This window comes from Xyrauchen texanus, chromosome 24, assembly GCF_025860055.1.
Source record: "Xyrauchen texanus isolate HMW12.3.18 chromosome 24, RBS_HiC_50CHRs, whole genome shotgun sequence".
NCBI lineage: Eukaryota > Metazoa > Chordata > Actinopteri > Cypriniformes > Catostomidae > Xyrauchen > Xyrauchen texanus.
This window is the reverse complement of record NC_068299.1, coordinates 20,854,288-20,872,266: the sequence shown is the minus strand read 5'-3', so window position 1 is coordinate 20,872,266 and position 17,979 is coordinate 20,854,288.

Here is a 17,979-nt window from a genome sequence, read left to right as displayed (position 1 = left end):
GGAAAACCCCAAAAAAGCGAGCAGAGTCGAGTTGAGTCAAGTTGTAACATGTAGTGGAAAAGCCCCATTAGTTTTAAGCCATGGATAGTGTTGATTCTGTTGAAGTAGTGTCTGAAGACTTTTGAGACCTTTCAAATGAGCATTTATGTTGTGATTCGTCAGATACCAAAGGAGTGCTTCTTTTGAATGCTTGTGTTACACACTGGTCCACCCCTCCTTGGAGAAGAAAACATACAAAACAAGTTATTCAAAACAAACAAATAAACAAAAAATTTAAATGAACACCAATCTCTGCAACTTAAGATTCAAAATCTTGCTTGTTTTTCCTTTTTATTGGCTTCAAGAATCTATATCTTCCTCTGACTGAATATCAGCTTGCTGCTGCTGCTCTGTCAGACACTGCTTCTGTCATGCTTTGCTGTAAAAATCTGTGAATTATAGAATTCCAAAATCAAATACATCCATGCTAATGTTACTTACTATTAGCATTTGTTTAATAAGTCACATGATTATGAACTGTATTTAGAAATACTTGAAGTATGCATGACTTTAGTAAGTCCAACTGTCTTGATGTCGCTCCAAAGCCTTTATTGCCCATCTGAATTGTTTCACTTTTATATGGAGGCTAGACGCACACACCATTATTCACCCAAATAACAGGCACATAGTTTCTGCTTACAACATAAACATACATATGTATTATTTTGTTCAAACCATTAATGCTTGAGTTAAGAAATAATTATTTACAGACTTTCAAGTAACAAAAGCATTCAAACATGAATAGCACAATCTTACCCTCTGTTGTAAATTGTTTGTTTTGAATGTTTCAGTACCATATTCATCGTTAAGCTAACATCTTTTTCATTTTAAAGAAAAACAAATGCATTAATCCAAAAGGGCATACACTCAAAATCAATTTGATGGTCATCTTGACCAATTATCAGTCTATACCACAAGATATTGAGATATCAAAGGGGTATGCTCATTCAGCAATTTCATATAGAATCACATATTTATACTGAATTAGGTAGTTCCTTGTAAACATAATATCTAAATAAATAAATCTACTTCAGACTTCAATAATGAATGCTCAATAGTGCATGCTCAGTATTGTTTTTCAGTTTTAAACCGTTTAATGGCAAAATGATAAATGGACATCATACCATCCTGTCAAAATGAATCCAAGTGTTTGTAAATTTGTTCTTAAAAGAATTAACGCCACGTGTAAACTGAGATATACACATAAACTCACCTTACTGTAATTATTCTGGGAGATGAGAGAGGTCCTTTGTTTGCAGCACACGTGTGGTAAACATCATACCACAACTGTAGATTCTGCTGTTTATTTAAAATATACTGCATATATAATCCATTTAGCATGTGTTATAGAATTTACGCTCATTCCACAAATGTCTTATAATTTTACAGTTTATTCTTCAATGCTACTTGTTGCTTTTAATGCTGTCTTCTACTGAACTTTGCTGTCCTCTATTTGAACTAATGTTCTGTGTGTGTGTGTTGAAGATGTTTTTGATTTACTCTAGTGTGGGTGTTTAAGATAACAGCAAGGTTAACGACTTGAGACAATTACCAGCCGAAACTCTCAGAGATGAAAGCAAGAGCAGATGTGTGTGGAGTTTGCGAAGGTGGGGGTTGCACTCCACAGATACTGATAAAAACCAATGTAACAGAAACTCAGTGTTCACTCATCAAGAGGAAGCTTTAGCATTCCAAATTGTGAATGAAATAATTAAAGAAAGACTTTGTCTATTATTTCAGAATTTCCACAATAATTGGCATGCCTGGGTGGGTCGTTAGCTGATCTGACCAACAAACTCAGTGCTGAAGGAAAAAACTGTGCACAGGCAGTGGTTGGAGTCCCCTGTGGCCAAACCTCCCTGGAAAAAGTGGGTGAGACGCAGCTCCCGGACAGCTGAAAACGGGGTTGGATCACCGCATGGCCCAAAGAACCAAGGTGCTTAACTAAGACTGACTCAAGGACTTTACTTTCTGGTCAGAGAAAACACCTCATAAGACATTTTGGGTAAAAGGCAGTGATATAAATAATTCAGGCAATTATTTTATCAGACAGATCACTAAAGCAGGTCAAGGCAGGCCGCTAGAAAATTACTCGAGTACTCCAGTCACTGTAGGGCCTGGATGCTCTGCTAGTTGTACATTTTACAACTAGGGCTGTTGCAGCGACACCGCTAGTTGGAAGGTATGGGTCCGAACAAAAACAAGATTATTGGGTTGTAGATTAACCCAATTTGGTTTCTCCAAATTGTAAGAACATAGTAACTAATTATGGCAATGGGTGTTGTGATCAACTGCGAGTCTAGGTAGTGGAGTGTGGGTTTCCTAAAATAGGGAGTTTTAGTATGAGGCAGCTCAAACAACTTAGAGACAAACTAGATTAAAAGGAAAAAATAAGTAGGGAGAAACATAACAATATGTCAAAAAGGAAACAAAAGAAGCATGTAATTTCACAAGCAGACTGGAAAGCATATGCAGACTGGCAGACAGAAGCATATTTGAGGGAAAGGAAAATGCAGGCAGGGGCAGGAAAAACAAATATTTGAAATATTCAGACGATCCTGATTTGAACTTCTGATTTGAGTTCGCCCACGATATCACCAAGAGGAATATGGGTTACAGCAGGGGCAGCACAATAGATCAGTGTCACCATTTGCCCCAGTGCTTCCAGCAGAACCCAAAAAGCAACCCCCTCTCTATAATGGGGACCCCGGATCGCCTGTAATGACACGCCTACGTAGCAAACAAGGGGTGTCTAAATTGACAGCTGAACTCTCTCCCCGTGCAGCAACAGTCCAAATGCCACAGATTCAGGTGGCAGCTGGAAATGGAGAGGTTCAGTATGTATATTGAACATGGACTTTTGCTGATATCAAAGAAGTGGCACAAACATTGCCTGATGTGGAGGAAGTTGGGGCGGAAGGGTATGTGCGGTAGTTGAAAGAGTTAATCTCACAGTTTCGACCCTTCACTGGAGAAGTATCGTCTGGATTCCCAAATCTGGATCTCCCATATGATGAAGAACACGGCTTGCCGAACACACATTCAGTATACGACCTGATGAACAGCATCAGAACTACATTCCAGCAGCGCATGTGTCTCTGTAAAATATCAGCATGCAAACAATGCCCAAATGAAAATGTGTATGATTATCTGGCTCGCCTCACTGAAAAGCCACCGGACACTAAATTTATGTCATCTTGGGAAGTGCATTTGCACGACCGTTTTGTTGAAAGACTGATAACTGATATCAGAGCAAACGTATTTGAACACTGTGTTGACTGTGATACTGGCAGACTGGCTGATGTTGAAAATATGCTGTACATGCTGAGAAAGCTCTGAATGAGAAAACAACAAAAAAAATAAAAGAATATGGCAGCATGCCTGCAAATGGCTCAGCTGAATGCCTTTGAAGCACAGGGATCCCATGCAGGGAGGGTCAGAGAGAAAGTTAGGGGAAAAGGAGTACGAATGAGGGGCGGATCCAGAGGGTGCGGAAACAATGGGAAATGTTTCAGATATGGGTCTATGGAGCACTGGACAAGAGAATGCCCTAAAAAGAAAAAAAGAGGGAAGTTGTTTCATTTGTGGTAAGCTTGAACATTGGGCAAATGAATGTCCTAGGAACAAAGAATGTTCAAAACAAGCATTTAAGGGACCAGCAGAGCACGAAGAGGATTCTGACTGACTGTCTGGAGGACTGGGAACGAATCAGGTGACATCTGAAGGACAACAGCAAAATACATCAACACGTGAGCAAAATCAAAACACACACACAAATACGCATGACACAGGGAACGAAATACATCATGTTTTCTGATGGGGATAACATTTACAATAAGAAACACTCCAATACAATTTTTGGTAGATTCTGCTGCCACAGAGTCAGTAATAAGGCTGCAAGAGGACAGAAATATTACAATAAAAAATCATGGAGTTCAGTCCATAAGCCTTGTGATCATATATTAGTGAGGAATTTATCGGCCTACTGGGAAAAAAAATCCATGTTGTCAAAGAGCGAAAAGGAGAAAGTATTCCTGTCTATGAAATCAATCCTCTTGATGGAGATGGACGAGAAAGAGTTCTACACTGGAATCTTCTCTTACCCTGTCCTTACCTTGTCGAAGGAGAAAACTTATAAAACCTGAAAGAGAAAAACAAAAAATCCCACAAACACTCAAAAGCAACTGTTACAAAGGAACAACCCAAGACTCTTACTTACCATGAAAGCTCTGATAATTCAAGTGATGGAGAATATACACTGTGGACTCCTAGACACAAAGTCCAAAGCAATCTAAATCCTCAAGCAACTACCTTCGTACCTGTTGTGAAGTATCCAGATTACATTGAGGTATCAGCTGTATGTAAATCAGGATTATGTTCAGGATGAGAATCCAGCGGATTAGTCTAGATCTGAGGATGAACAAAGAGAGCAAAGTGAGTTTGATGGTCAAGCTGTTGAAACAGAAATTGAAATTGAAAATGAAAGCCAAGAAGAATCAGTTGATAAGATGTTCTGTCAGAGTTCATCAACCAAAATGAACTTTTTACACATAATGAACTAGGACAACCTACATACAGAGCATTGAAATAATGTTGTTGCAAACAAATAGGGCTGATGGATACAGTAGGAGCAGCATCTATAAACAGGTTTGGGAGGGCTACTTTTGAAATGTATTCCTTTACAGATTACAGAATACGTGCTGAAAAATGTAATTTGTTTACGTATTCCATTAGATTATTCAAAGTCAGTAACGTATTCTAAATATTTTGTATTACTTCTTCAGCACTGGTAGATTTTTTTCACTTGTTTTGACTATAAGAACTCTGCAAGTACAGTAAGACAAAATACACATGTTAAAAATACATTCTCTGAAAAAACATAAATATATTATGCAGTATTGTTTCTAAAACAAGATCAAAGTTTTCTTGTTTTAAGGATTTTTAGATATTTTACAGGAAAACAATACAAAAATTATCATCAAGAATAATTTTTGCCCTGATATCAAAGGTCTTACTAGAAAAAAGACCTTATGATCCAACATGAATTTTCTTGATAACATTTTTTGCTTGTGCCTGGTAACATGTGCATGTAAAATGGCTAACGGAAAAATATTCTGTCACTCCCCAACCCTGTCTATAAAGGACTTTGTTTTAGTTCAGTGAATTAAAAAGAGTGTTCAGAAAATGAATTCTAAGTACATACTAGAGAATTTGAACAAGTAAAACTGACTTTGAATAGTTTCTGAAAAAATAAAAAAAACTTTACACATCTAAAGAGAACGTTTGGTTACGTATGTAACCTCCGTTCCCCGAGGGAGGGAACGACACGTTGTGTCGGAGAAGCGACACTAGGGGTCTCTCTTGAGCGCCGATATTCACCTCTGATCTTATTGAAAAGGGCCAATGGGAGTTGGCAGTCAGTATTTGCATACCCGCCCCGGACATACGGGTATTTAAGCGGGGCAAATCACGGGAGTTCATTCAGGATTTTTCTGAGGAGCCGGAAATGGTCCGGCCACAACAGTGGCTCGGTTCAGCGACATGGTGGAGGAAAGACACAGCGTGTCGTTCCCTCCCTCGGGAACGGAGGTTACATACGTAACCAAGCGTTCCCCTTCTGTCGCTCTCTCCACGTTGTGTCGGAGAAGCGACACTAGGGGACCCATTCCAATCTTGCCATGCGCTGAACCTTGTACGTGGACCACCGATACAGAGGCGGGCAGGGATTTCATCCAGTGCCACGCATCGTCTGTACCTGGCTGCACGTACCCTTCCCCAATGCCCCATAAGAACATAGGAGTCCTTCTAGTTACCCTGGGAGGGGAACAAGGCGATGTTTGCCAACATGGGAACGGGCCAGCCTGGCTGGGCCTCTTTTCTCTCTATGTTTCTTGCGTCCTCGTGGGCCAGTGCCCACGAGGACGCAACACCCCTTGTTGAGTGAGCTCGGACCCGCAAGGGTAGGGGCACGGCCTGGGTGTGATAAGCCAGTGTGATGGCGTCGACAACCCAGTGGGCGAGCCTCTGCTTGGAGATGGCATTCCCTTTCTGCCGTCCCCCAAAGCAGACAAAGAGCTGCTCAGAGCGTCTGGTGCTCTGTGTGCGGTCCAGGTAAATGCGCAGGGCGCGCACTGGACACAGCAACGAAAGGGCTGGGTCTGCCTCCTCCGGGCAGCGCTTGCAGGTTCACTACCTGATCTCGAAATGGTGTGGTAGGAACCTTGGGCACATAGCCCGGTCGCAGTCTTAGGATCACAGACGTATCTGCTGGACCGAACTCCAGGCAAGTGTTGCTGACAGAGAACGCTTGCAGGTCCCTGACCCTCTTAATGGAGGCGAGGCGATCAGCAGGGCCGTCTTAAGAAAGAGGGCCCTGAGTCCAACTGATTCGAGCGGCTCGAAGGGAGGTCTCTGGAGTCCTGCCAAGACTACCGAGAGATCCCAGGAGGGAACTAGGCCTGGCCGGGAGGGATTCAACCTCCGAGCCTCTCAGGAACCTGAGGATCAGGTCGGTGCTTACCCAAAGACTTGCCGTCTACAGGATCGTGGTGGGCGTGGCGGCAACATACACCTTGAGGGTGGGCCGGGGACAGCCTCCTGTCCAGCCTCTCCTGTAGGAACAGAAGCACTGACCTAATCGCGCATCTCTGCAGGTCTTCGGCTCGGGAAGAACACCAATCTGCGAACAAAGCGCCACTTTAGGGCGTAAAGGTGCCTGGTAGAGGGGCTCTGGCTTGGTTGATGGTATTCATAACGGTCGCCGGCAAGCCGGCTAGCTCTTCCGCATCCCGTCCAGGGACCAGACGTGGAGGTTCCAGAGGTCTGGGCACGGGTGCCAGAGCGTGCCCCGTCCCTGAGAGAGGAGGTCCTTTCTCAGGGGAATTCGCCAGGGAGGAGCTGTCGCGAGGAGCCTGAGTTCTGAGAACCAAGTCCGAGTGGGCAACTGGGCTCACTGGGGGAAATGCGTACTTGACAGCCCCGAGGGCCAGCTGTGTGCCAGCGCGTCTGTCCCGAGGGGAGCCTCTGTTAGGGCGTACCAGAACGGGCAGTGGGAGGTTTCCTGGGTGGCGAACAGGTCTACCTGGGCCTTGCCAAACCGTTCCCAAATCAGCTGGACCGACTGGGGGTGAAGCCTCCACTCCCTGCCGGGCAGGCGTTGTCGTGATAGCGCGTCTGCTACGACGTTGAGCTTGCCGGGGATGTGACTTGAGTCGCTGCTGGCTCCATAGGAGGAGACGGCGGGCGAGTTGTGACATGTGGCGGGAGCGTACGCCGCCTTGGCGATTTATGTACGCCACCACCGTGGTGCTGTCCGATCTCACGAGGACATGTTTGTCCCGAACTAACGGGAGGAACTTCCTGAGAGCAAGAAGGACGGTCAGGAACTCCAGGCAATTGATGTGCCAATGCAGCGGGGCCCCTTTCCAACGGCCCGCTGCTGCGTGCCCGCTGCACACGGCACCCCACCCGGACCGGGAGGTGTTGGTTGTGACCAGGACGCGTCGGGACACCTGCTGCAGGGGCACTCCTGCCCGTAAAAAGCAGAGGTCTGTCCAGGGTCGGAGTGTTTTGAGGCAGGCGGGGTGATCCTTACCCGATGCGTGCCGCGGTGCCATGCTTGTCTCGGGACTCGAGTCTGGAGCCAGTGCTGGAGTGGTCTCATATGCATCAACCCCAGCGCTGGCCGCCGTGAGGACGCCATATGACCCAGGAGCCTCTGGAAAAGTTTTAGAGGGACCACTGTGCCTGGCTTGAAGGAAGCGAGGCAGTCCAGCACCGACTAAGCACGTTCGCTCGTGAGACGTGCTGTCATTGAGACTGAGTCTAACTCCAACCCGAGAAAAGTGATGCTCTGAACCGGAGTGAGCTTGCTCTTTTCCCAGTTGACCTGAAGCCCCAAGCGGCTGAGGTGCCGGAGCACCTGGTCTCTGTGTGTGCATAGTAACTCTCGAGAGTGTAGAAACCCTTCCTCATTTCGGTTGGAGGGATGGGCTCTACTGCGCCCTTGGCTAAGAGGGTCGCGATTTCCGTGCGCAGGGAACTGGCGTGCTTGCCGTGTACTGCGGAAAAGCGGACGCCCTGAAGGGGGCGGAGCCGGGCAAACTGAATTGCGTAACCGAGTCGAATGGTCCGGTACAGCCAGCGTGATGCGTTGGGAAGCGAAAGCCATGCTTCCCAGCTCTGCGCTAGGGGCACCAAAGGGATGAGTATTTTGGACATACCCGGCGGGGCCTCGCAGTGGGGCGGAACAGGTAATGCAGCGTCGGGCGGCTTCGTTGCGGCCTGAGGCTGAGGTGCTGAGAATAGACTCAAAGCACTTACCTTGCTCCGCCGCCGCAGGGGCGGGTTCTTGACTGAGGAGGAGGTCTGATGTTGGCATCCTCTGGACTCGTCTGAACCGGCCGGCCGGGGGACAGTCGTGGGCAGGCGGAAGGCGGGATGGCCGCGTCCGGTGTACCGGGACTGTTGTGATCTGAAAGCACATTGCCGTGAAAACGGCATTTGCGGGCCAGGTGACCCAGAGGCAAAGGAAATAGCTCTTTTATTGAGAATGTGGGTACCACAGCCCCCTCTGCAGGAGGACGGAGCGGTCTTACCACCTCCTGAGCTAACGTCTTCAGATCTGGGTCGGCTGTCTCAGGAACGCTTGGGAGCCTTCCGGGTCCTGGAGGGGGTTCGTGAGACAGGGGGCGTGCGCCGCCTGCGGAGTGCTCGACGCTGGGGCTGAGAGCTCGGCCCGGGTTGAGACGGAGCTGGAGCTGGTTTCCTCGCAGGGGGACGCCCTCGGCGGGCAGAAGGGGCAGGGCCCATGGCGGCAGGTCTGCGGCGGGGTATGATGTGCGAAATGGCCTCCGTCTGCTTCTTCACCGTGGAGAACTGTTGGGCGAAGTCCTCGACGGTGTCACCGAAAAGGCCAATCTGGGAGACAGGTGCGTCCAGGAAGCGGTTTTTGTCAGCCTCACGCATCTCGACCAGGTTGAGCCAAAGATGGCGTTCCTGGACCACTAGGGTGGCCATCGTCTGTCCGAGTTGCCTGCGCTGTGGCCTTCGTCGCCTCAGGGCGAGGTCGGTCGCTGAGTGCAGTTCCTGCAGCACATCAGGATCAGGTCCACCCCTGTGCATGTTTCTGAGAGCTTTGGCCTGGTGGACTTGCAGGAGGGCCATCGCATGCAGGGCAGAGGCAGCGCGTCCAGCCGTAGTGTAGGCCTTCGTGTTAAGCGAGGATGTTGTCCTACAGGGCTTGGATGGGAGTACGGGGTGACCCTGCCAGGAGGTAGGGCTACCGGGGCATAGATGGTGCGCAACTGCCCTATCAACCTGAGGAATCGCGTCGTACCAGTGGCGCTCTCCGCCGTCGAGGGTGGAGAGAGTGGAGCGGGTGGCACCTAGACGAGCGGAGAGCGGGGCTCTCCACGTAGACGTCAGCTCATCATGCACCTCCGGGAAGAAAGCATGTCGGACATCTGAGCGTCGGCCTCAGCCTGGGCCTGCTGGCCCGAAGGCGGCAGTCCAGGGGAGTCCTCGGCATCAGACACCGCACTCTCCGATGCAGCGGCGAGCTCATCTGCTTCAGACTCGGGAGGATAGACAGCTGGGCCGTGAGGCGAGCCGCTATCGCCGCGAGCGTGGACGGAGACCAGCGAGCGTGTCGGGAACGGGAGGTTCGAGGGGGTTACCCGGCGAAACTGCACCCGCTGCCGCCCCAAATCGCCCTCAGCGCAACCGCACCGTCCTTAATCCCGTGGGAAGAAGGAGCAATGCGGGTGCAGCTGGGGTGGCTTGCTTTCTGTTGAAAGCAAGCCGCGACTGCAACGGGTCCTTAAAAGGACGTTCAACGCCGCTGTGTTTGCTCTTTTAGAGAAAATTACTCTTTTAGTTAAAACTCTTTTAATACACAGTGTGTGTGTGATGCGTGTCTGCGCTGTCGAGCGCTCAGGGGCAACAATGCACGCCATGCACTGAGAAGGAGAAAGCCGCTGTTGTGCGCCATCAAGATCCAACAGCATGCAGATCGTCAGAGGAAAACAGGAACGTTTAAGTGGCGTGTAACTCGCAGCAAACTGCAGACAGACCATCGGCTCGAAGAAATTTTCTGAATGAACTCCCGTATTTGCCCCGCTTAAATACCCGTATGTCCGGGGCGGGTATGCAAATACTGACTGCCAACTCCCATTGGCCCTTTTCAATAAGATCAGAGGTGAATATCGGCGCTCAAGAGAGACCCCTAGTGTCGCTTCTCCGACACAACGTGGAGAGAGCGACAGAAGGGGAAAATGTGTTCTATTGGCAGAAGTGGAAAATGCTCGACAAAAGCCTTCTGTAATAGATGGTATGGACAATTGGTAGTTGTCCATTTTTTACTTATGGGTGTTAGGGACATCTCCAAAGGACCATTTTATACACCTATACACCACTACAAGAAGAGTCGAACTGAAATTATGCATCCGGTAAATGCGTTTGTCAGAAAGTGATATGTCAATACTCGTAGCATAAATTCATATGTGTCATATGTGTTTAAGTGTTTCATCTTCAGTTTTATAGTTTCAGAGAGAGACTGAAGCTTAAAATTGTTTACGGTATAATGTTTTATGAATTTTTTTAGTGGGGGAGGGTGTAGCGCCCACTCAATTCTAACACTGATATCAAATGTACATTCTACTATTATGCTGTCACAATTTAACTTTAATAATTGTATCAGTAATTTATTTCATTTTATAATGTATTTTGCATCAAATCACTTGATCAGTTGTTCTATGTTAATGCCCCTTTAAGAAGCCCTTGTTAGTAGAAAAAAATAACACTTCTTTAAGACAGTGCAGAGTTGTTAGAAAGAAGTGAGAGCATGCCACAAACATGTGTTGTAATGAACTGGGTCATTAAAGTTGCACAAAAAGAAGAAATACCTCTGTCAAATTAGTATTTTCGGGGGTGCAACATTTAAATAAATAAATAATTACATGTTTATGACATTTGTGTTGTGGGGATGTACATGCAGATATAAAATCTATGATTGAATGACTAATGTTTACTCACTGAAATGAGATGATTTCCTATTAAGTCAATAGGGACATTGGAATGTATGGACATGGCAATATGGCATTGCACTGGCTTCGCTGTTATGACATCTTGAGCAATTCAGTTCTTTATTATATATCAGTGGTTGGAGGGGTCTATCCAAGATGGCAGCATGAGCAGACGGTTTTGTTAGTACTTACGCTAACTTTTCAGGTATGTACCATATGCCTTACAGCATAAATACCGGAATTCAGCCATATATGTATGAACCAGAGTCAGGCAATGATGAAGGAGAGATTCCGGCAGAAGTCACAAGTGTGAGAATGAACTAGGACGTTTCTGAATGGTTAATTGACACTACACAGCTGTGGTGAGTCAGTCTGGCAACAAACATCCTGGTTACTTCTGTAACCTCCATTCCCTGATGGAGGGAATGAGACGTTGTGTTGATGTAGTGACACTAGGGGTCAGTCTTGGGATCCAGAGACACCTTCTGATCTTTTATAAAAGGCCAATGGGAATTGGCGAGTGGTATTTGCATGCCACTCCCCCGGACATACGGGTATAAAGGACGGGGCGTGCATACCGCTCATTCAGGTTTTGTGCTTACCCAGATAGCAAAAAATATCCGCACGGCTTCTTTTTGCCGCCGTCCCTGGCGGCAAAGCCGCTTTGAAATACAAGGATTTCTACTCTCAAAATCGACCAGCCATGTTGGCTATTATTATTTTTTGCTCCAAAGCCATTAGGGTTTATAACAGAGTCTTGACTCTTGATTCCATGATAAGGTAAGGTTTAGGAAATGACATTTAAATTACTTTGAAACTCTGAAGCGATTATACAGTAATATATGTAAAATATATTGAATTATTTTATGCACTTGAAAATTGTTTACATTTCTTTGATTGCTGCGCATTTGAGACATGCACCAATAAACCAAAAAGAATTCCTTTTGTAAAACTTACTTGGCAATAAATATCTTTATGATTCTGATTAGGTTTTAAAATAGATATTTAATTCATGGTATGAACAATTTAGCAGAATAAATTGATGAAGTTAGACTTTTCACGAATGCCTGACTATCAGTGAACAGTGAAAGACATCTGCAACATGGCCAAAATCTCGGGTATACTTTAATTTTTTTATTAATTTGCAACCATGGTGATATCTGTCATAAACATGAAAATCCCTGTTTTGACGTGAAGGATAAACTCAATGAAAAGCGAAATTATCCTCTGGTTTCACAGTTGCACAGAAATTTCGTTTATGTCTACATTTTTTCCAACCTCGATTTTTTTTTGTTATTTTACCTTTTACAGGTTTTGCAATTATGACCTGTACAAATGTTTAAGAAAGTGTTAAAGTCCCTGTAAAGGCAATAAAAAAAAAATCTAAACGCATTATAAATGTTAAATGTATTGCTAAAACACATTACAAAGACTGAACTGTGAAGTTCTGCTGTCGCCATATCTGTTTCCGGTTTACTTGCGCGTCGCCCAAAATGTCTGTTTTTACTCGATGTCTCCAGAATCTTCCGAAAATACGCGTCAGCGATGTTCATCGCATTGTTGATGCCTGGTCCCCTGCTCCGACAAGCAAGAGGGACAAGGGCTTTAAACTCTACATATCGAGTTATCTGCACAACTACAAGGGTAAGTATTTTAATCTAATGTGGTGTGCCGGCAGATAGCGGCTAAGCTAGTTAAGCCACGTGTACATTTTTTATGTAAGGTTAGTATAGAAGCTTGTTTTTTCTTAGTTTTAAAGCAGACTGTTTGTTAATTTTTGTGATAATTGTAATATAAATTATATTAACTTGCTCTCCTCTCAGTTTCTAATAAAGATCAGGGCACAGGTGAAGTCACTGTCAGGGCATTGTGTTACAGGTCCACGGGGAAAACAGATAAACCTCACAGTTTGAGTGTATGGTGAAGCTAGAATTGATAAGACCGCAGTTACAGGCTTGTTACTTTAATAGCCCGATGTTCCTGGGGACTCGGCTAAGGTTATTCATGTTTAATGTAACTCAAATCAAATGAAAACAGTTATTGTAGGCAGGTAAGTTTCCCTAGCTGGTCCCCTCTGTGTAAAATGCGTTCTTATTCAAGTTTTCAACTCAGTCATTCGTTTAAGATGCAATCTTGTGTTATAAGTATTAGCCTATCATGATTATACAGTGAGCAAGCTATATAAATAAGTATTTAATATAATAAAAGTGTAGAGCAACAACCGAGGGTGTAAGGTAAAGGCTGAATATTGTAGATTTATTACAATATGTTGCATGTTTGAATTAAAATACCTGTGGATATGCAGGAGCACACACTCTACAAAGGCCTGACTGGAGATTTGCCTGATCTATCCGTCCTTCAGGTGAGTAGGGATACAACAATAGCAAATTTCACTGTACAGTATGATATATCAACCAAAATCTGTATACCAATATTTCATTATTTTCTTTTTCCTCCCTTTTACAAACAAATATTCTGCTTCAAAGAAAAAAAATGAAATTGATGTTATCATAAGGGTTCTTCATTATGAACTTGTATGCCATGCATAACATACTGTGGATAGAAATTACAGGGAAAGTTACTGGTATGATAATTGTGGTTATATTATATTACTATTATATTTAGTGTATTGCTAATCAATATATTGTTACTTCCCAGGTGACAGCGGCTCACTTCAAGAGCAGGTGAAGCAAGTTGGGACAATGTTGAAGACATTTGCTCGCACTGGGCAATCGGGTACAACTTGCAAACAACACCTGTGGTTGTTGGTTTAATTCCCACTGGGGCCACCTGTACATGTAGTAGACCTAGATATAAATGTCATAGTTTAGTAGTTGAAGGACCAGGACTGACTACTTTATTCTTTTATTCTGGGAATCCCTGTAGGTGCAGATCAAACCCTAATGCTGCGGCGTCTTGGAGTTTGGCGATGTTGTGCGTAGCATGGACAACAAAATGCTATGCTGCAACATTTCAGTGCCAATGTGTCTGTTGGAGAGTTATCCCTGCCAGGGGATCTGTTACTCCCCTAGACACCCAGGAAGATTTGGCGTTGCTTGACAACAGTTTGAGGCAGGATAAAGAGCTCCAGCAACGATTTGTAAGTGTGCCGATTTAGTTTATAGCGCCATAGGGTAATCTAAAAAGTAAAATTAAGATTGTACACTGCATATTCTACAGTCTGAATCCACAGCCTGTCACATTTTAAATTTATGAGAAGCTTCAGAGAAATGTAATTTGTAACATGTTTTTTTTGTATTTTCAGCTTCGGTTTTGGCAATCAAATGTGGGAGGGACCTAAAGACAACCGTGTGGCGAATGCTTCAGAGTATCTTCTCTAATCACCTTTCCATCAATACAACCTGGACTGGTGTAGGGGATAAAGCATGTTTTAGAGACATGTTCCTGAAGACCATTGTTCAAAGTAAGTTGGATATTTTTTTATATTTAAGTAGATGTGTATGACCTTATGCCATTCAAATGGAATGACAGATCTTTATTTTCTACAGGAGCCATCCGGAAGAACCCGGCAACCCAGGATGCCACTGATGAGGCGATCCAGGTTAACGTTACGCGTTACCTGAAAGGAGCATCTGAACATGAAGGTGGAAAAAGGCGCCGCACAGCTGAGAGGGACCCACAGCCGACCCCTTAAACCTAGGCTGACTACTGACACCCCAGCATCACTGACAACTGGAACCCTTTCTTTATCCTGCAGTCAGTAACATCAAGACCCCTAAAAAAGCCTGCTAAAAGTGTCAGACTACACTCACCCAATCCACACTGTTCACTGTGGAAATTGCTTTTTTTTTTTTTTTTCTCTCGTGACCCTGCTTTGAGGGCAGCTCCTTGGATGAATATGGGATGGTTTGTCCTTTTATACAGGCGCACGAGGAATCACTGAAGATATGCCAATTTGCACTGCCTCATTCTGGAGGTCGGGAAAACCGGTGATTCTTAGCCCACTACGCCACGCAGTCCCCAACCTCTCCAGACATTCTGATTGGCTGTGTTCTCTACAGCCAGATTTTCTGCTATTAATTATATTTATTCCCACTTGTTGTCATGTGTAAGTTGAATGTCAAAATGTATATTATACCTGTTATCCTGCACATTCCTTGATACCAAAGATCTCAATTATTTAATATACAATTTGCTGCTTATTTCATTGTTACAGTGCTTAACTATTCTATTTTTAAATATAGCTTGTAAATGCTAGATTATACATCTAATACTTGATATTTGCACATTATCTGGTATCAAATATTCTACTTACCGTGACTTTAGCATTGCTTATTTCATTCCGTCAGTGCTTAATGATTCTATTATAGTTTGTAAATCCTATTTCATACCTCTGATACTTGATATTGCACATTAACTAGTACCAAAAATTCTACTTTCATTCAGTCACAGTGCTTAACTGTTATTCTATTGTTAAATATAGCTTGTAAATCCTTGTGCCACAGGTCAGCATTGCAGTTATAATGGTATATTCTACTCCAGAGCTTTACTCTAAATTATTACCACTTAACCTATTGTTAGAAATGACTTGTAAATATGATGTTATACCTCAATTTATTTGGTATCCTGCACTTTATTTGGTACCAAATATCCTCATTGCTTATGTTTACTGGTAATTCTTTTCATCCCAGAGCTGACCTCTTTATATTATTAACAATTATTGTAAGTGTTACAATAGTGTTTTTTTAAAAAAATTGGAAACCTGCATGTTATTTAGTGTGTGTGTGTGTGTGTGTGTGTGTGTATATATAATGTTTGTATTTTTCTGTTATTTATATTTCAGTGATCTGACATCTTGTTTCAATGACAGTTACTGTACTTTGAAATGTGGAATTAAAGCGCCAAATGGAAATTTGTCTGGTTTGATCAATCATTATTCTTGATAAACTGCATGCTATAAATATATATACATATATATATATATATATATATACAATAAGCGTGACAGATCGCTCGAAAAAGCGTTTGCCTCCGACGGTCCGCCGTCGATATAGCGGCGGAGCGGCGGATAGCCAGCGGGCGGCTGAGCGAAGGCGGTAGGAAGGCGGCTGCGGCTTTTAAGCGGCTGGCGCCGGCGGTCGCCGTCAAACGTGTTTGCGATATCGCCATTCTGCCGCTTCTACTGCCGCCGGTGCACCGCCAGCGGCCCGCCGACTTATTGCTATCTGGGTAGGAGCCGATAATAAGGTACCAGCCATTTCAGCGGGTAGGTCAGCATTGTGGCAGGAGGGACACAATGACTCATTCCCACCATCAGGGAACGGAGGTTATGGAAGTTACCAGGATGTTCCCTATCTGTCACTCACTCAATGTTGTGTTGATCTAGTGACACTAGCTGAACTGTGTTACGTGGATCGGCGGTGCGAGATGGGCAGACTACTGTGTGCCGCATAGCCAGCACACCGGAACATAACCTGCCATGATGCTAGTATGAATGTCGAGTTTTGGGGACGAGTTGACTGCCCAAAGGATATGGACAGGCTAGCACAGTCGTGCTTCTTCCCTTTTTTTATTTTTCTTCCCAGAAAAAGTGAGAGAGCATTAATCGACTGGGACACCAGTGTCTACTTCACTCCACTTGGGTTCACTCCCAAGGGGAAGACCCCACGGAGACCACATCCTGGCCAGAGGGGGGTTCATGTGGAGAAATCCCATTGTAGGTCCTACCCAATGGGGAAGGAGGCTCTACGAGCATGGTGACTGGGGCAGAGGGGCTTTTGCCCAAGGAAGACGCAGTTTACCCACAGGGAAACGTTTTTCAGCTGATTATACGTCGCAAGGGGTTACCTACAGGGAACCACCTCATGCGGAACACACGTCCCAGTCCTTCTGAGCCAAAGCAGACAGTGAGCTATTCAGAGACTGTAAAGCTCTGTGTGCGATCCAAATAGATGTGTAAAGTGCACACCAGCACAGCAACATCAGGCTGGTTCTGCCTCCTCCTGGGGCAGCATTTGCAGGTTCACCACCTGATCCCTGAATGGGGTCGTGGGAACCTTGACCACATAGCCTAGTCGGGGTCTCAGGATCACATGAGAGTAACCCGGACCAAACTCCTGGCATGTTTCGCTGACAGAGAACGCTTGTAGGTCTGCTACCCTCTTGATGGAGGTAAGCGCCGTCAGGGGGGCAGTCTTCAGAGAGTGCCTGAAGCTCCGCTGACTCTAAGGGCTCAAAGGGAGCCCCTCGTAGGCCTTGCAGGACTACAGAGAGGGCCCACGAGGGAACGAGGCGCAGTTTGGAGGGATTCAATCTCCTGAGCCTCTCAGGAACCTGATGATCAGTTCTTGTTTTCCTAAGGACTTACCGCCCACTGTGTTGTTGTGTGCCACTCTAGCGGCTACGTACACCTTCAAGGTGGAGGGGGACAGCCGTCCCTCCAACCTCTCCTGCAGAAGGAAAGCACTGAGCCGACTGTGCACCTCTGGGGGTCTTCACGTTCTAGGAAGAACACCACTTAGCGAACAGAAACCGCTTAGGCATACCGGCGCCTCGTATTAGAGGGGGCCCTCACCGGAGTGATCTTGTCTACTATGGCGGGTGGTAGGACACTGAGGTCTTCCGTGTCCCATCCAGAGGCCAGACAGGTTCCAGAGGTCTGGTCATGGGTGCCAGATGGTGCCCCGTCCCTGAATTTTCCAGGAGGGGCTAACGTAAGGAGCATGAGGTCCGAGAACCAAGTCTGGGTGGGCCAGTAGGGTGCTACTAGGATGACCTGCTCCCTGTCTTATCTGACCTTGCACAGGGTCTGTGCAAGCAGGCTCACTGGGGGAAATGCATATTGGCATAGTCCATGAGGCCAGCTGTGTGCCAGCGCATCTATACTGAGGGGTGCCTCAGTCAGGGCGTACCAATGCGGGCAGTGGGAGGATTCTGGGGAGGTGAACAGGTCTAC